Genomic DNA, 15,273 nt, shown 5'->3' with positions numbered 1-15,273 from the left:
TATCTTTCTCCATTGAAATAACAGCCATCAAGAATACAAACTACACCAGGCAAGGTGGTGCATGCCTATAATCCCAGCAACTCGGGTGGCTGAGGCAGGAAGATTACACGTTTGAAGCCAGGTTCAGCAACTTAGACCCTAAGCAACTTAGTAAGACCCTGTCTCAAAATTTAAAAAAGGCTGGGGATGTAGCTCAATGGTAAAGTGCTCTTGGGTTCAATACCTAGTACAATAAAATAAAGTATCCAAACAACAAAATCTGAAGAAGATCTGTGGGAAAAGAAACACATAGTTGGAGGGGATGTAGATTAGTATAACCACTATGGAAATCATATGAAGTTTATTCAAAGACTAGGAATGGAACTACCATATGACCCAACTATACCCGTATTTGGTATCTATTCTAAAGAATTAAAGTCAGCATACTATAAAGCATACCTATGTTTATAGCAGCACAATTCACAATAGCCAGTTCAGGAAACTAGCCTAGGTGTTCATCAGCAGATGAAATGGATAAAGAAAATGTGGTAGCTATACATTATGGAGTTTTGTTCAGCAATAAAGAAAAATGAAATTATGTCATTTGCTGGTAAATGGATGGAACTATAGAACATCATGCTAAGTGACATAAGCCAAACTCATGAAGTCTAGGGTCAGATGTTTTCTGTCATGTGAAAGCTAGAAAAGAAAAAAATGTGTAAGTGTGTATGTTTATGTGTGTGTGTTGAGGTTGGGGGATCTCATGAAAATAGAAGTGAGACCAGTAGAGAAGATGAAAGGGATGGGGGCAGGAAGGGAAAAGGGTATGAAATTGATCAAATAATGCTGTTATAATGTACACATGGATATGTAATAATTTCACTGTTGTGTATAATTAGAATGCTCCAATAAGAAGAAAGAACAATAAAACACCCATCAAAGATTGCAATGTGCACCTTTTAAAAAATAGTTGTGGCATCTTGTTCATACCAAATATTGCTTTGATAATAATGGTTTTCCTGGTGGGGAGAGAGAGGAAAAAAGAAAGAAAGAAAACTCTATCAAAATGCAAAGGTAAATGGAGAAAAACGGCAGGTGGCAAGTTCTCCATTGCTGCCTGCCTTTCTATTTACCTAAATCTGGCCCTGAATAGGCATCCATCTACTTTCTTGTCTGGGCCTAGTTGTATTTCTGAAACTGTGTCATTCCTGGACCTAACCACATGTCTTGTGTCAATCTAATGATTTCAGCATCTATGATAATTAATCAGCTTCTTGACCTCACAATTTCTCATCCTTTTCTTTTCTAGTGCTCAACTTCACTGTATAGAAGCAACCAATAGATAGAGCCACACCTTCAACATAGTCATTGAATGAAATTACCTTCAGAAATTTTGATTGTTTCCTTATTCGTATCCATAGCCACCTATCCCTCTGCCTCCCTTTGTGCTCACTCCCACTGAATTTGTCCTCAGTGTGACTTCGTCTTTGTTCTTATAGCTTATCAGTTATTTCCTACCTTCTCTTATCTTCTAAGTAATGAGAACCCTTTTGCCAACTGTTTTAACTGCACTTTCACTAGTATCTTCAGTTCCCTTGACTTTCAGCCATGTTTACCTTATCAGTCTGTTTCCTATTTCTCTTTTCCTTGAACCATTAGCCCCACCCAGACATTTGTTGTTGTTGTTGTTCCCCTTCCCCGCTTCCCCCTTTCCCCCCCTCCCCCCCTTCTTCTTCTTCTGTACCAGGGGTTGAACTTGGGGCCACTCAAAAACTGAGCCACATCCCGAGCCCTATTTTGTATTTTTTTAGAGACAGGGTCTCATTGAGTTGCTGAGTGCCTCCCCCTTGCTGAGACTGGCTTTGAACTTGTGATCCTCTTGCCTCAGTCTCCCTTCCAAGCCGCTGGGATTACAGGTGTGCATGCCTGGCCAGATATTTATTCTTGATACAGAACCTTGTTTCATTATTCCTCAGAGAAATCAAGACTATCATTTTCTGAGCATCTTTGAGTTTTCTACAACTTAGGATTCAACTATTATGTATATTTATCGTTTTTCTCTTTTTTGCCCTCTGCTTTGGAAGAAGAAAGGTCCCTTTTCTTATAGAAATTCATCCTATATGTTTTTGCTCCTCTTCCTATTAAATTCAATACTGATTTATATTTTACATTATTAGCATAAAATATTCTAGGAATAAAAAAATTAAATATTAACTCAATAGTGAGTTGGGGACAACTACTTTGTATATCTTAAAGCCTTTGTAAGATAACAGCATCAAATACATAAATGAAAAGTAGTTACTTCAATATAAATCTCAAAATGAAGCAGATTGATTACATTGTAATCCATTTGATAAAAGGAGCTTTAGAAGTACTAAGAATTTAAATCAAGCTATAACTAAATTTCTAAGTTTGAAAACAGACAATGTTCATTTCATGACAATAAAACTAATAAACATTATGACTATCATTTAACAAATTTATCAATAACTAATATGTATTAAGAAAAATCAATGTATTGTAAAAGTATAGCTTAAAATTTTTTCTCAAACTGGATATTCTCAGATAACTGGTGTCCAGATGAAGAAAGAACATAACCAGTACTTAAAAGATCCCAATCTCCTACATAGAATTTGGATAAAGAGACAGTATATATTGTGTTAAATAATGGCTTAGGCCAAAGGATTTTGAGCTCCTCAAGGGAACATGATGACAGTGGTCATTGAAAAGTCAAAAATTAAATTAATATACTTCCTGAGAAGACCAGAATTTGCAAAAAATTGTCTGCTCTGATTTTTCTTAGAATTTCAGGGTATGTCAATTTTCTATGATCAACAAATAAGGAATTAAATTTAATGTCAGAGTCAAATGAACCTGGGAAGAAAGCTATTCTAGCTCTCATGTCAAATGATGATTGGTAATTACTACTTTGATGTAAAAGTGAATGACAGACTTTACGGTGAACTTGTGGCCTTTGGCTTCTGGTGTTCCTAGTGTGATTTCCACCCCTTAAGTGTGAAGGGATATACATGATTAGGTTATTTAAGATCTAAGTGCTCATTTTTCTAATGTATTTTACTCCTTGTGGTTTTTGAAAAATGAAATTATGCCAAGCATGGTGGTAATCCCAGCGATTTGGGAGGCTAAGGCAGGAAGATCACAAGTTCAAGGCCAGACTCAGAAATTTAGCCATATCCCATCACTAAATAATAAAAAGGGCTGGGAATATGACTCAGAAGTAAAGCACCCCTAGATTCATTTCCCAGTACTAAAATCAATCAATCAATCTGTCATGTTGTGGGCTCATCACATGTTGTTATACAACATTGTGATGATTGTCTTTTTAAATTTTTTTTATTTGTTCCTTTTAGATATACACTACAGTAGAGTATGTACATAAAGTGTAACTTATTCTAATTAGGATCCCATTTCATGATTGAGCATGATGTGGAGTTAAACTGGTTGTGTATTCATACATGAACACAGGAAAGTTATGTCTGTTCATTCTACTGTCTTAGCTATTATCATCCCCCTTCCCCTCCCTTTCCTTCATTTTCCTTTGTCTAATCCAATGAACTTCTATGCTTCCTTCCCCTTATTGTGTATTAGCATCCACATATCATATAGAATATTTGGCCTTTGTTTCTTTGGGATTGGCTAATTTCACTTAGCATGATAGTCTCCAGTTTCATTCATTTACTGGCAAATGCCATAATTTCATTATTCTTTATGGCTGAGGAATATTCCATTGTGTGTATATACCATACTTTCTTTATCCATTCATCTGTTGAAGGGCACCTAGGTTGGTTCCATAGTTTAGCTATTGTGAATTGAATTTCTATAGACATTGATGTGGCTGTGTCACTGTAGTATGCTGATTTAAGTCCTTTGTGTATATACCAAGAAATGAAATAATAGGGACAAATGTGGTTCCATTCCAAGTTTTCTGAGGAATCTTCATACTGCTTTCCAGAGTGGTTGCATCAATTTGCAGTCCCACCAGCAATGTATGAGTGAACGTTTTCCCCCACATTCTCGCCAACATCTGTTGTTACTTGTATACTTGATAATTGCCATTCTGACTGGAGTGAGATGGAATCTCAGTGTAGTTTTAATTTGCATTTCTCTAATTGCTAGAGATGTTCAACATTTTTTCATATATTTGTGGACCATTTGTATTTCTTCTTCTGTGAAGTGCCTTTCCTGTTCCTTTGCCCATTTATTTAGTGGGTTACTTATTTATTTATTTTTAGTGTTAAAGTGTTTTGAGTTCTTTATACATCCTGAAGATTAATGCTCTATCTGAGGTTGCAAGTGGCAAAGTGTTTCTTCCATTCTGTAGGCTTTCTCTTCATGTTCTTAATTGTTTCCTTTGCTGTGAAGGTTTTTAGTTTGATACCAGCCCATTTATTGATTCTTAATTTTGCCTGTTGCATTTTAGGAGTCTTGTTGAGGAACTTGGTTCCTAAGCCAACATGATGGAGATTTGAGCCTTTTTCATTTTCTTCTAGCAGGTGCAGGATCTCTGGTCTAATGCCTAGGCCCTTGATACACTTTGAGATGAGTTTTGTGCAGGGTGAGAGGGGTTAAATTTCATTCTGTTACATAGGGATTTCCTGTTTTCCCAACACAATTTGTTGAAGAGGCTATCTTTTCTCCAATGTATGTTTATGGCATCTTTGTTTAGTATGAGATAACTGTATTTATGTGGGTTTGTCTTTCTGTCTTCTATTCTTTTCCATTGGTCTTCATGTCTGTTTTGGTGCCAATACCATGCCATTTTGCTACTATAGCTTTGTAGTATAATTTAAGGTCTGGTATTGTGATGCTTCCTGCTTTACTTCTTCTGCTAAGGATTGCTTTGGATATTCCGGGCCTCTTATTTTTCTAAATGAATTTGTGACTGCTTTTTCTATTTCTATGAAGAATGCCATTCGAATTTTAATAAGAATTGCATTAAATCTGTATAGTGCTTTGGTAGTATGACCATTTTGACCATATTAATTCTGTCTAGCCCCCAAAATGGGAGATCTTTCCATCTTCTAATGTCTTCCTCAATTTCTTTCTTTAGTGTGCTGTAGTTTTCATTGTAGAAGTTTTTTCACCTCTTTTGTTAGATTCATTCTCAAGTACTATTTTTTTTGAGGCTATTGCAAATGAGATAGTTTTTCTAATTTATCTTTCAGTTGACTCATCATTAATGTATAGGAATGCAATTGATTTATGGGTACTAATTTTATATCCTGCTACTTTGCTCAATTAATTTATGAATTCTAGAAGTTTTCTGGTGGAGATTTTTGGATCTTCTAAATATAGAATCATGTTGCCGGCAAATAGGGATAGTTCAAGCAGTTCTTTTCCTATTAGTATTTCTTTAATATTTTTATCTTGCCTGATTTCTTTGGCTGGAATTTTAAGGACTATGTTGAATAGAAATGGTGAAAGAGGGCATCCTTGTCTTGGTCCAGTTTTTAGAGGAAATGCTTTAAATTTTTCTCCATTTAGAATGATTTTTGGCTTTGGGTTTAGCATATGTAGCTTTTACAATGTTGAGGTGTGTTCCTACTATCCCTAGGTTTTTTAAGTGTTTTGAACATGAGTGGTTGCTGTATTTTGACAAATGCTTTTTCTTAATCTACTGAGATAATCATGTGATTCTTGTCTTTAAGTTTATTGATGTGATGAATTATGTTTATTGATTTTTGTATGTCAAATAAACCTTGCATACCTGGGATGAACCCCTCTCAATCATAGTGCACTATTTTTAAAAATATGTTTTTGTATGCAATTTGCCAGTATTTTATGAAGAATTTTTGCATCTATGTTCATCAAGGAAATTGGGCTGAAGTTTTGTTTCCTTGATGTGACTTTGTCTGGTTTTGGTATCAGGGTGATACTAACTTAATAGAATGAGTTTGGAAGGGTTCCCTCCTTTTGTTTTTTTTTATGGAATAATTTGAGGAGTATTGGTGTAAGTTCTTATTTGAAGGTCTGGTAGAAATTGGCTGAGAATAAGTCTGGTCCTGGGCTTTTCTTTATTGGTAGGCTTTTGATGGTGTCTTCAATTTCATTGCTGGAAATTTTGATCTGCTTAAATTTTCTATGTCCTCCTGATTCAATTTTGGTAGGTCACATGTCTCTAGAAATTTGTTGATGACTTTGTGATTGTTCCCTTTAATTGTAGTATAGATTTACAAAATAGTTTCTGATTAATGTTTGTATTTCAGTAGTGTCTGTGGTCATATTTCCTTTTTCATCACAAATTTTAGTAATTTGAGTTTTCTTTCTTTTTATCTTCATTAGCTTGGCTAAGGACTTATCAATTTTATTTATTTTTTCAAAGAACCAACCTTGGTTTCATTGATTTTTTTGAATTTTGTTTCAATTTTATTGATTTCAATTCTGATTTCAATTATTTTCTGTCTTCTACCACTTTGGGCATTGATTTGTTCCTCGTTTTTCTAGGGTTTTGAGATGTAATGTTAGGTTATTTATTTAATGACTTTCTATTCTTTTAGTGAATGAACTCAACGAACTTTCCTTTTAGAACTGCCTTCATAGTGTCCCAGAGATTTTGATATGTTGTATCATTATTCTCATTTATCTCAAAGTATTTTTTAATTTCATCCCTGATTTCTTCTGCTATCCATTGATCATTGAATAGCATATTATTTAGTCTCTAGGTGTTAGAGTACCTTCTATTTTTTATTTTATTGTTTATTTTTAATTTCACTCTATTATGATCTGATACAATGCAGGGTATTATCTCTATTTTTTTCGTATTTATTAAGAGTTACTTTATAGCATAAGATATGATCTCATTTTAAGAAGGGTCCGTGTGCTGCTGAGAAGAAAGTGCATTTGGTAGTTGATGGATGAAATATTCTATATATGTCTGTTAAATCTAAATTATTGATTGCATTATTTAGTTCTATATTTTCTTTGTTTAGTTTTTGTTTGGAGGATATATTCAGTAGTGAGAGAGGTGTGTTAAAGTCCCCAGGATTGTTTTGTTGTGGTCTATTTTATTCTTGAAATTGAAAAGGGTTTGTTTTATATATATATTTTATATATATAAAATATATATATTTTATATATATATTTATATATTTTTATATATATTTATATATATAAATACATATGTGTATATATATATATATAAATACATATGTGTGTGTGTGTGTGTGTGTGTATATATATATATATATATATATTCCATTGTGTTTGGGGCATAAATATTTATGATTGTTATGTTTCATTGATGTAAAATTCCCTTAAGCACTATGAAATTACCTTCTTGCTCCCTTCTGATTAACTTTTATTACTTTTTTTTGTAGTTGTAGATGGACAGAATGCCTTTATTTATTTTTATGTGGTGCTAAGGGTTGAACCCAGTGCCTCGTACATGCTAGACAAGTGCTCTGCCACTGGTCTATAACCCCAGCCCCCTGATTAACTTTGGAAGTCCACTTTATCTTAAATGAAGATAGAAATCCCTGCTTGTTTACACGATCCATGTGAATAATATGTTTTTTCTCATCTTTTTACATTCTGTGTTTGGGTGTGTTTGCCCATAAGGTAAGTTTTTTGGAGACAGTATATCGTTGGGTTTTGTTTTTTGATCCAATCTGAATTATTGACAAAACTGTCATTTTAATTTATTTCTGGTTTTTAATTTTAATTAGTTTCTCTGTTGATCTACTAGTCTTCTAGTGTAGTTCCTCCCTTTGCTGGTTTTTACTTTTATTTTTAATTTCTTCTTCATGAAATATTTTATTGAGTATGTTTTGTAGAGCAGGCTTTCTAGTTGTGAATTCTTTTAACTTTTGTTTATCATTGAAGGTTTTTATTTAATCATCAATTCTGAAGCTTAATTTTGCTAGGTAGAGTATTCTTGGCTGGCTTCCATTTTCTTTCAAAGCCTGGTGTATATTATTCCAAGACCTCCTAGCTTTGAAAGTCTAGGTTGAGAAATCAGATGAGATCCAGATTGATTTTCCTCTATATGGGATCTGTTCTCTCCTTATTCTGTTTCTTAGGCATTTTGATAATAATTTGCCTTGCTTGATGTGGGTCTGTTATAATTTTGTATATTCTGGGTCCTGAATGTCTCCTGTATTTGATTTTCCACTTCATTCTTAAGGTTTGGGGAATTTTCAGATATGATTTCATTGAAATGATTGTGCATTTGTTTGGTTTGTATCTCTGAGTCTTTATTGATCTGGATAAATCTTAAGTTAGGTCTTTTCATGTTATCCCATATTTCTTGAAAGTTCTTGTAATGATTTCTTGAAATCTTTTCTTCATGGTCAACTTTATATTCAAGATTATATATTTTGCCTTTATTGCCTGAAACTCTGACTTCCAAGTAGTCTAATCTGATGGTGATGCTTTCCAGTGAATTCTTAATTTGCTTTATTGATTCCTTCATTTCAAGGATTTCTGGCTGATTTTTTTTTCAGAATCTCTATCTCTTTATTGAAGTGATCTTTCACTTCTTGCGTTTTCTCTATGATTTCAGTCCTTATATTGTCAGCTTAAATAAAACATTCTAAACTCTGTCTCTGATATTTCTTCTGTTGTAGTTTCAGTGGATTTTGAAGTATCTTGGTTTGTTTGGGACAATTCTTTCCCTTAATTTTTCTATGCATACCCATCTAACAGTATGGATCTGAGACAGCAGAGTTTCTATCTTGTAGACTTATAGTAACCCTGACAGTTTCCAGTACCTCACCATTTAGGGGGAGACATAAATACTAACAACAACCAATGCAAATAATATACAGCATAAACCAAATAGTCCCTGCTATGATACCTTAAGTATTAATTGTCTTAATAAACAGAAGTGATGTGATCAGCTACTGCCCCAAATAATAATAATGAATTTGCAAATGGGTTCACAATTTCAAATGGTGGATGGGGAGAGCTCAGAAGTGATGTAGGATGTGATGATTATGGGAAGAAGGAGAGAGAATAAAAGTAAAAAATTGAAAAAAATATCCAGGCACTGTGGTGCACACCTATAAACTCAGCAGCTTTGGAAGCTGAGGCAGGAGAATTTCAAGTTCAAAGCCAGCCTCAGAAGCTTAGCAAGATGCTAAGCAACTTAATGAGACTATGTCTCAAAATAAAACATAAAAAAATTTAGCAAAATTAAGCTTTAGAATTTACAATTAAATAAAAAGCTGGGAATATGGCTCAATGGTTAAATGCCCCTAGATTCAATCCCTTGTAAATAATAATAATAATAATAATAATAAAAGGAAGATTGAAAGAGATAACAATGGAGACTGGCTGTTACCAGAAGAAAAGAGAGAAAGAGAATCAAGGAAAACAGATAAGTGAGAGGAAAAATATATAAAGTTTAGGTTTTTTAAAGTATAAAAATAGAAGAATAATGAAATACAGTAATTAAACATCCTAGTCCTCAAAATACTGATCCATGAAAAATAACTGACTTCAAAAATGCTAGAAAAAAACTAAATATTAGTATGTGTATGTGTCCATGAATCATTTAAGTTGCAATTAAACAGAGAAAAGAAAAATAATTAAAAATTAAAAAATGATATTGATGAAAAGTTAAAGAATTGTTTCTGTTGGAGGTCAAAAGATTCTCAGCTTCCTTTGTCAGTAGTGGTGTTGGGGGGGGTGGCCTAGAGTATGGTGCCTGCTCCACCCTCAAAGTGGGGTTGCTTGAGTGTAAGAGGAAGTCTCATAGGTGGAACTCCTGAAGACAGGGTTGAGGCTTAGGTACGTCCAGGTTCTTCATTTAATAGCAATTGGTCTGAAGATTTTAAATTAGAACACCTCCAGGTCCCAGCAATTTCTGGTCCATGCTGGAAGACTGCACCTCAAGGATCTCCCCTGGGTTCAAATCATGCAGTGGGGAACCAATTCTTAGTCCCCTCCATCACTTGCTGACCCCAGTTACCTAGTTCAGTCTCCAAACTCAATCTCTCCTGCCCTGCCCTGCCCTACTTCTGAATTCCTGTCCAGATGTGTCTCTCTAAGCTGGCCCTGCAAAGTGGCCAGATTGGAGTATGAGAGGGAGAGCTTGGGGGGTTTCCATGTCCAGTATTCCCCTCTGTAGTCCCCTCTCCATGTTTGATTTTCTCCTGGTCCTTAGGCACACTCTACCTTGTGTGGTATAGATTTTTCCAGGCTTATATTTTGGGCCAAATTTGGGTTTTCCAGGAATCAACTCCTCTAGCAGCTGCTCCTGCTCCACAGCTGCAAAATAGTTTGTTCTTCTTCCTCCACAGGCAACCAGTAGAGACGCAGCTTCTTTCCTGCACAAGGATATTGTGCAGCACATTTTTCAGTTCAGCTGGGCAGTGTGTTTGGTCTCTGATCTCTCCATACCCAGACATGCCTCAAATATGCCTTCTAAATATGTGGATTCCTTTGATTCCCTTATCCCTCTGCTTTGCTCATAGAGGGACTGCTCTGGCTGGTGCTCCTGGCAACAGGGGCAGTGGTGGCACCTGGGATTTCTTTCTTATTTTATTACATCCAACCTCCTGAGTCCCTAATATGCTTTGAATGTTCAGTATTAAATCCCAGTAAAGTCACCTCCCTGCCAATTTTCAACCACCTTGCTGAGAAGCTGCCTATTTGCTTTCTTGGTTTCACACCATGGAACAGCCAAGAAAGTAAACTTCTCTATTCTGCCATCTTGAAAAAGAACTGAATCTCTCTCTCTTGAAGAGAGATTCTTGCTGTGTTTAATGAAGAAAACTTTCATGCTGTGAGATTCTGAATGGAGACAGCCATGGATTAAACTAAAGTTCAGCCGCCTCTGTCTATCAAGAAATTGAAGTTCTTCAACCTCAAGGAACAGAGCCAGATTCATCCCCACTCAAGCAATCCCCAGAAAGCAATTTTATTGCACCTTGTAAGACTTGAAGCAGAGAACCCAGCTTAGCTATATCTAGTCTCCTGGGCCAAAGAAACTGTAAGACAATCATTGTGTGCTGTTTAAAGCTGCTAAGATTGCAAGAACTTGTTATGCAGCAATAATAGAGAACTAATACAGTGGGCAAAGTTTGAAAGTTCTTCACACAAATAGTCATGACTAATATGAATTTTACACATTCAAATAAAACTTTTCTTAAGTCAATAAAATCTGGATCTGGAGAAGGAAATTATATCAAGCAGGAGGCAAATTGTCCTGAATCCCAGAAATTAAGAGAATCTTAACCATTCCAATTTATTCAATTTGTTCACTCAATAAACATTTGAGCATCAACTATGTGCCTACACTAAAATATGATATAAGGAATACACATGTGTTGTCCTTGAGGATTTAAAAGTCTAATGAAATAGATGAATTAAAAGAACAATTATAGCAATGTCATAGTGCTATGAGGAAGGTATTAAGAGAATCTCCTGGGAGCATTCACACATGAATGCTTCTGGAACTGGACTTTCTTGTTTTTTAATTTCTTTTCTTTCTTTCTTTCTTTTCTTTATTGGGACTAGACTTTATAAGAGCTCTGTGGCTTCCTTCTACCTCCACTTATACATCCTCACACTCTGGTGAATTAAAGATGGCCACAAATTCTTCAGTTTTCTTCTATGGAGAGTTGAGGTCTATTTTCCTTTTTCTTGAAATTGGGCAGGTTCAGTAGTACATAGATCAAAGGGGGACAGAGAAAGCGAATCTCTGCCAATCAGGGTCCTTTCCTTCAAGGTGAACTTTCACCTTGCTCCCTGGGAGTCCTGAGCCACCATGTAATCAGTCCAACTAACTTGTGAGACTACCTGAACAGGGCTGAGACTACATGAAAAAGGAGAGTGGTTTAGCTGATTCCTGCCTTTCTTTGTACCTGCCCAGGTACCAGAAATGTAAGTAAAACCATCTTGGAACTTTGATATCAGGTCAGCCACCAGGTAAATACAGCCAGTTGACCCCAATCAATGCCACATACGACAGAAGGATTGTCACACTGAACCCTGCCCAAATTCCCAACTTGAAAATTGTAAAATGCATTCAAATATTTGTTGTAAGTCGCTGTTTTATTAGGAGCACTATAACCAGAGTAAAACTGTCAAATTTATCATGCACAAATGCTGAAAATCTGATCATCTTACTCTCCTTGAAGATCTATCAGTGCTATCCCATCACCTGAGCCCTTTTGTATGTCATGAAAGTCTTCCACTACTTCACCCCTGCCACCAACCTTATCTCCTAACATGACTTCCAACTCCAGGCTCTCAGATTACCGATTTGCTAATGGTTCCTGGGCTAGTATCCAACATATTGTTTTCCTGTTTCTACGCCAAGAAAAGTCAGCTTATGCTGTTTCTTGGGCCTATCATTGCCTGCTTCATTTCTTCACCTAACTTGCTCATCTAAGAAATTTCCTCCCAGGAGTCTGTACTAGTTCATGAGAAAGTCACAGCAAATGCAATGATTCCAAGTGAGTGGCTTTTTACCTTAGAAAAGGAACTGAAGAAGTGGAGACTTCCAGACCACAGAGTAAAAAAGGAATGAGGGAAATCAAGTGCTATAGTTTGAGCATGGCTTGAGTATGTCACCCCCAAATTCATACGCTGAAAGCTTGGTCACCATTGGAGTGATGTTGAGAGGTGGGCTACCACTTTTAAGAGGTGGGGCCTAATGGAAGGTAATTAGGTTAAGGGTATACTGCCTCTGAAGAATTAATGCTGGTCTCATTAAAAAAAGTATTGTTATAGTGGTAGATCCATCCTATGCATAGGGGCCTACCCTAAATAGGCTTCTTGTGCACATGACTGTTTTCCTTTCTGTTTCTCAGCATGTTGTGATGAAGTCAGGGGGCTCTTATCAGAGGCAAACAGATGGAACAATTTGATCTTGGACTTTCAACCTCAAGACTAGGAGCTTAATAAACCTCTTTTCTTTATAAAATATTCAGAACCAGATATTCTGTTATAGCAACACACAATGGACTAATACACTAGGTAAAATGGTAGACTGGAAAAAATTCCTTGTTCTACAGGTTAGTCTTGCTCAACATACACAATATCATGAAGGCTGTTTTGGCCAGGTGAATAAAGTGTATGGTAGTTCAGAAGACAAATTACTTTGCCTGGGGAGATTTAAAGATGCTTTCTAGTGTAGGTGTGACTTGGGCTCTTGAAAGATAAATAGGGACTCAGTAATTGAGAAAATAGAGGGAGGTAGCTCTAGGCAGATGGAACAGCAAGAGGAAGCAGCTGGAATGTGAAAGGACAAAACATGATGAAGAGGTCTGGTGAGAGAAGAACAAGGTGGCCATGGATGGGAAATTAATGGGACAAGAAGTGGAGTCCTTCCTTAGATGCCATGCTACATAGGGAGTTTGGACTTCATGTTTTTAAAGTAGGAAACTGCTGTGAACAGACTTGGGCTTCAGAAAGAAAATTCTGTTAATACTATGGAAGATGAACTGGAGGAGGAGGAGACTGGAGGAAATGAGTCTAGGTTTCTTCAAGGGTCTGTGGTTGTGCTAATGAAGGCTTGAACTAGAGAAGCTCCTACTTCTAGAAAGGTGTGGGTCTCACGATGCCTGGGAGATAGAATGGACAGGGCTTAACAGTGGAATAGTGACCAAATTATGTATGGCAGATCTGAGATTAAAGCCTGGCTCAATCACTGCTGATCAACTGTGTGTTCTTAGGTAATTGACAGTATCTTTGAGTTTCAGATTGCTCACCTGTAAAATGGTTAGTCATACTGCATGCATTTCAGGTTTCTGAAAGGCTGAAATGAGATAAAATTGCAGGTAACTGGCAAAAGATCAGAGGAAAGATCCAATGTGTATGTGTTATTTTAGTTTCCTTTGGTCATTGTTGCAATCAGGAATGAGGTCAAAGAAACATTAGAGATGGAAAAGTTGGTGGATGGTGAAAAAGGAGTGAAGCACTTTGTCAAGGAAGAAGACATTGACTTCACTTTGGGATTTGGTTGTATAGAGCCCTAGCTATAATGCAAAATTTACACATTGCCATCATTCCTTTCCTTTACTTGTGTAAGGCCTTAGCTCTCAGGAATCTCAGACCCATGGCTAATCAGATTCACCCTTTGTTGGAAACCATAATTAAAGATGTACCTTAAAACTACAAACAAAATACAAAGAAATTAAAATTAAAAAGAAATTTTAATATTTCTCTCTCTCTCTCTCTCTCTCTCTCTCTCTCTCTCTCTCTGGCAGGGTACATGGATTAAACCCAAAGTCTTCATCACTGAGTTGAATCCCCATCCTCTTATATCTCATTTTGAGACAGGGGCTCACTAAATTGCCCAGGCTGGTCTCAAACTTGCTATCTTTTTTTTCTCATTCTCCCAAGTAGCTGGGATTATAGGTGTGCACCACTGTGTCTGCCTCTATATTTCTCCCGGATCTCTTGGTAACTTATTGAAGGAGGCTAGCCATTTGCTTGTGGTAGAGGAGTTGGGTGTGGTGGAGCTCAAGCTGGACTAGAGGGTGGGGAAGAAAGAGGAGGAGGAGGTAGAGGAGGAGGAGGAAGAGGAAGGAGAGAGAAACCCAATAAGAAACCACAGAGCCTTAAGAGACAGTTGGAGTAGTTTTCTAGGGACCTGGAGGCTCACTAGTTCTGAGCCCCACCCCTCTTGAATCTTGGCCACTGTTTTTTGTGGCTGCTCAAACTCCCCCAATATACCTTTCCTTTTCTGCTACTTATATCTATCAGCTATAATATGAGCTCATAGATGCTCCTATTGTCCTAAAAGAAAAGAAAACCAACTTTAATCTCTATTTGAAGACCCTAGCCTATCTAACAGAAAATGAAATAAATTAATTCTGAGTTTCCTCAATGATTTCAGATTTAAGTCCACTAATTTCAGGATTTTCTCCTTTTCCCTGGAGTAAGGTAATATCTAAGTCCATAGGAGAGGGATTCTGTTCTCAGCTGTGATGTGCCCGACATCTGTGGAGCCGAGCTGGACAATAGCTCCAAGTGGTCCTCAGTTGTCACCTCCTCATTAGGTACCCACAGAGATGTCCTTAGCCTCACCTGGGTTCTGCATGTATATTTCATGCCATTTCACTTTTGTGTCCCACAGATAGGATGATAAGACTCCTTGGGCCTTTGTCTGCCAAGTTCTTTGCTATTTCAGAGGGCACAGGTCAATTTAGCTCTCTGGGCTTCTTTGGGTTGCTAGAGATTCAGAGGGACTGCTCAGGCTTTCCCTACCTGGGGCACTCTATATGGCCATCATTCCCTTACTACTGTTACAGTACTGTGTTCTAGAAAATGTCTTCCTGGCTGCTGCCTCCCAGGGTTCCCGATGTCACGGGATCCCCAACA

The sequence above is a fragment of the Ictidomys tridecemlineatus genome, chromosome 1 (assembly GCF_052094955.1).
Source record: "Ictidomys tridecemlineatus isolate mIctTri1 chromosome 1, mIctTri1.hap1, whole genome shotgun sequence".
NCBI lineage: Eukaryota > Metazoa > Chordata > Mammalia > Rodentia > Sciuridae > Ictidomys > Ictidomys tridecemlineatus.
Note: the sequence above shows the minus strand (reverse complement) of the source record.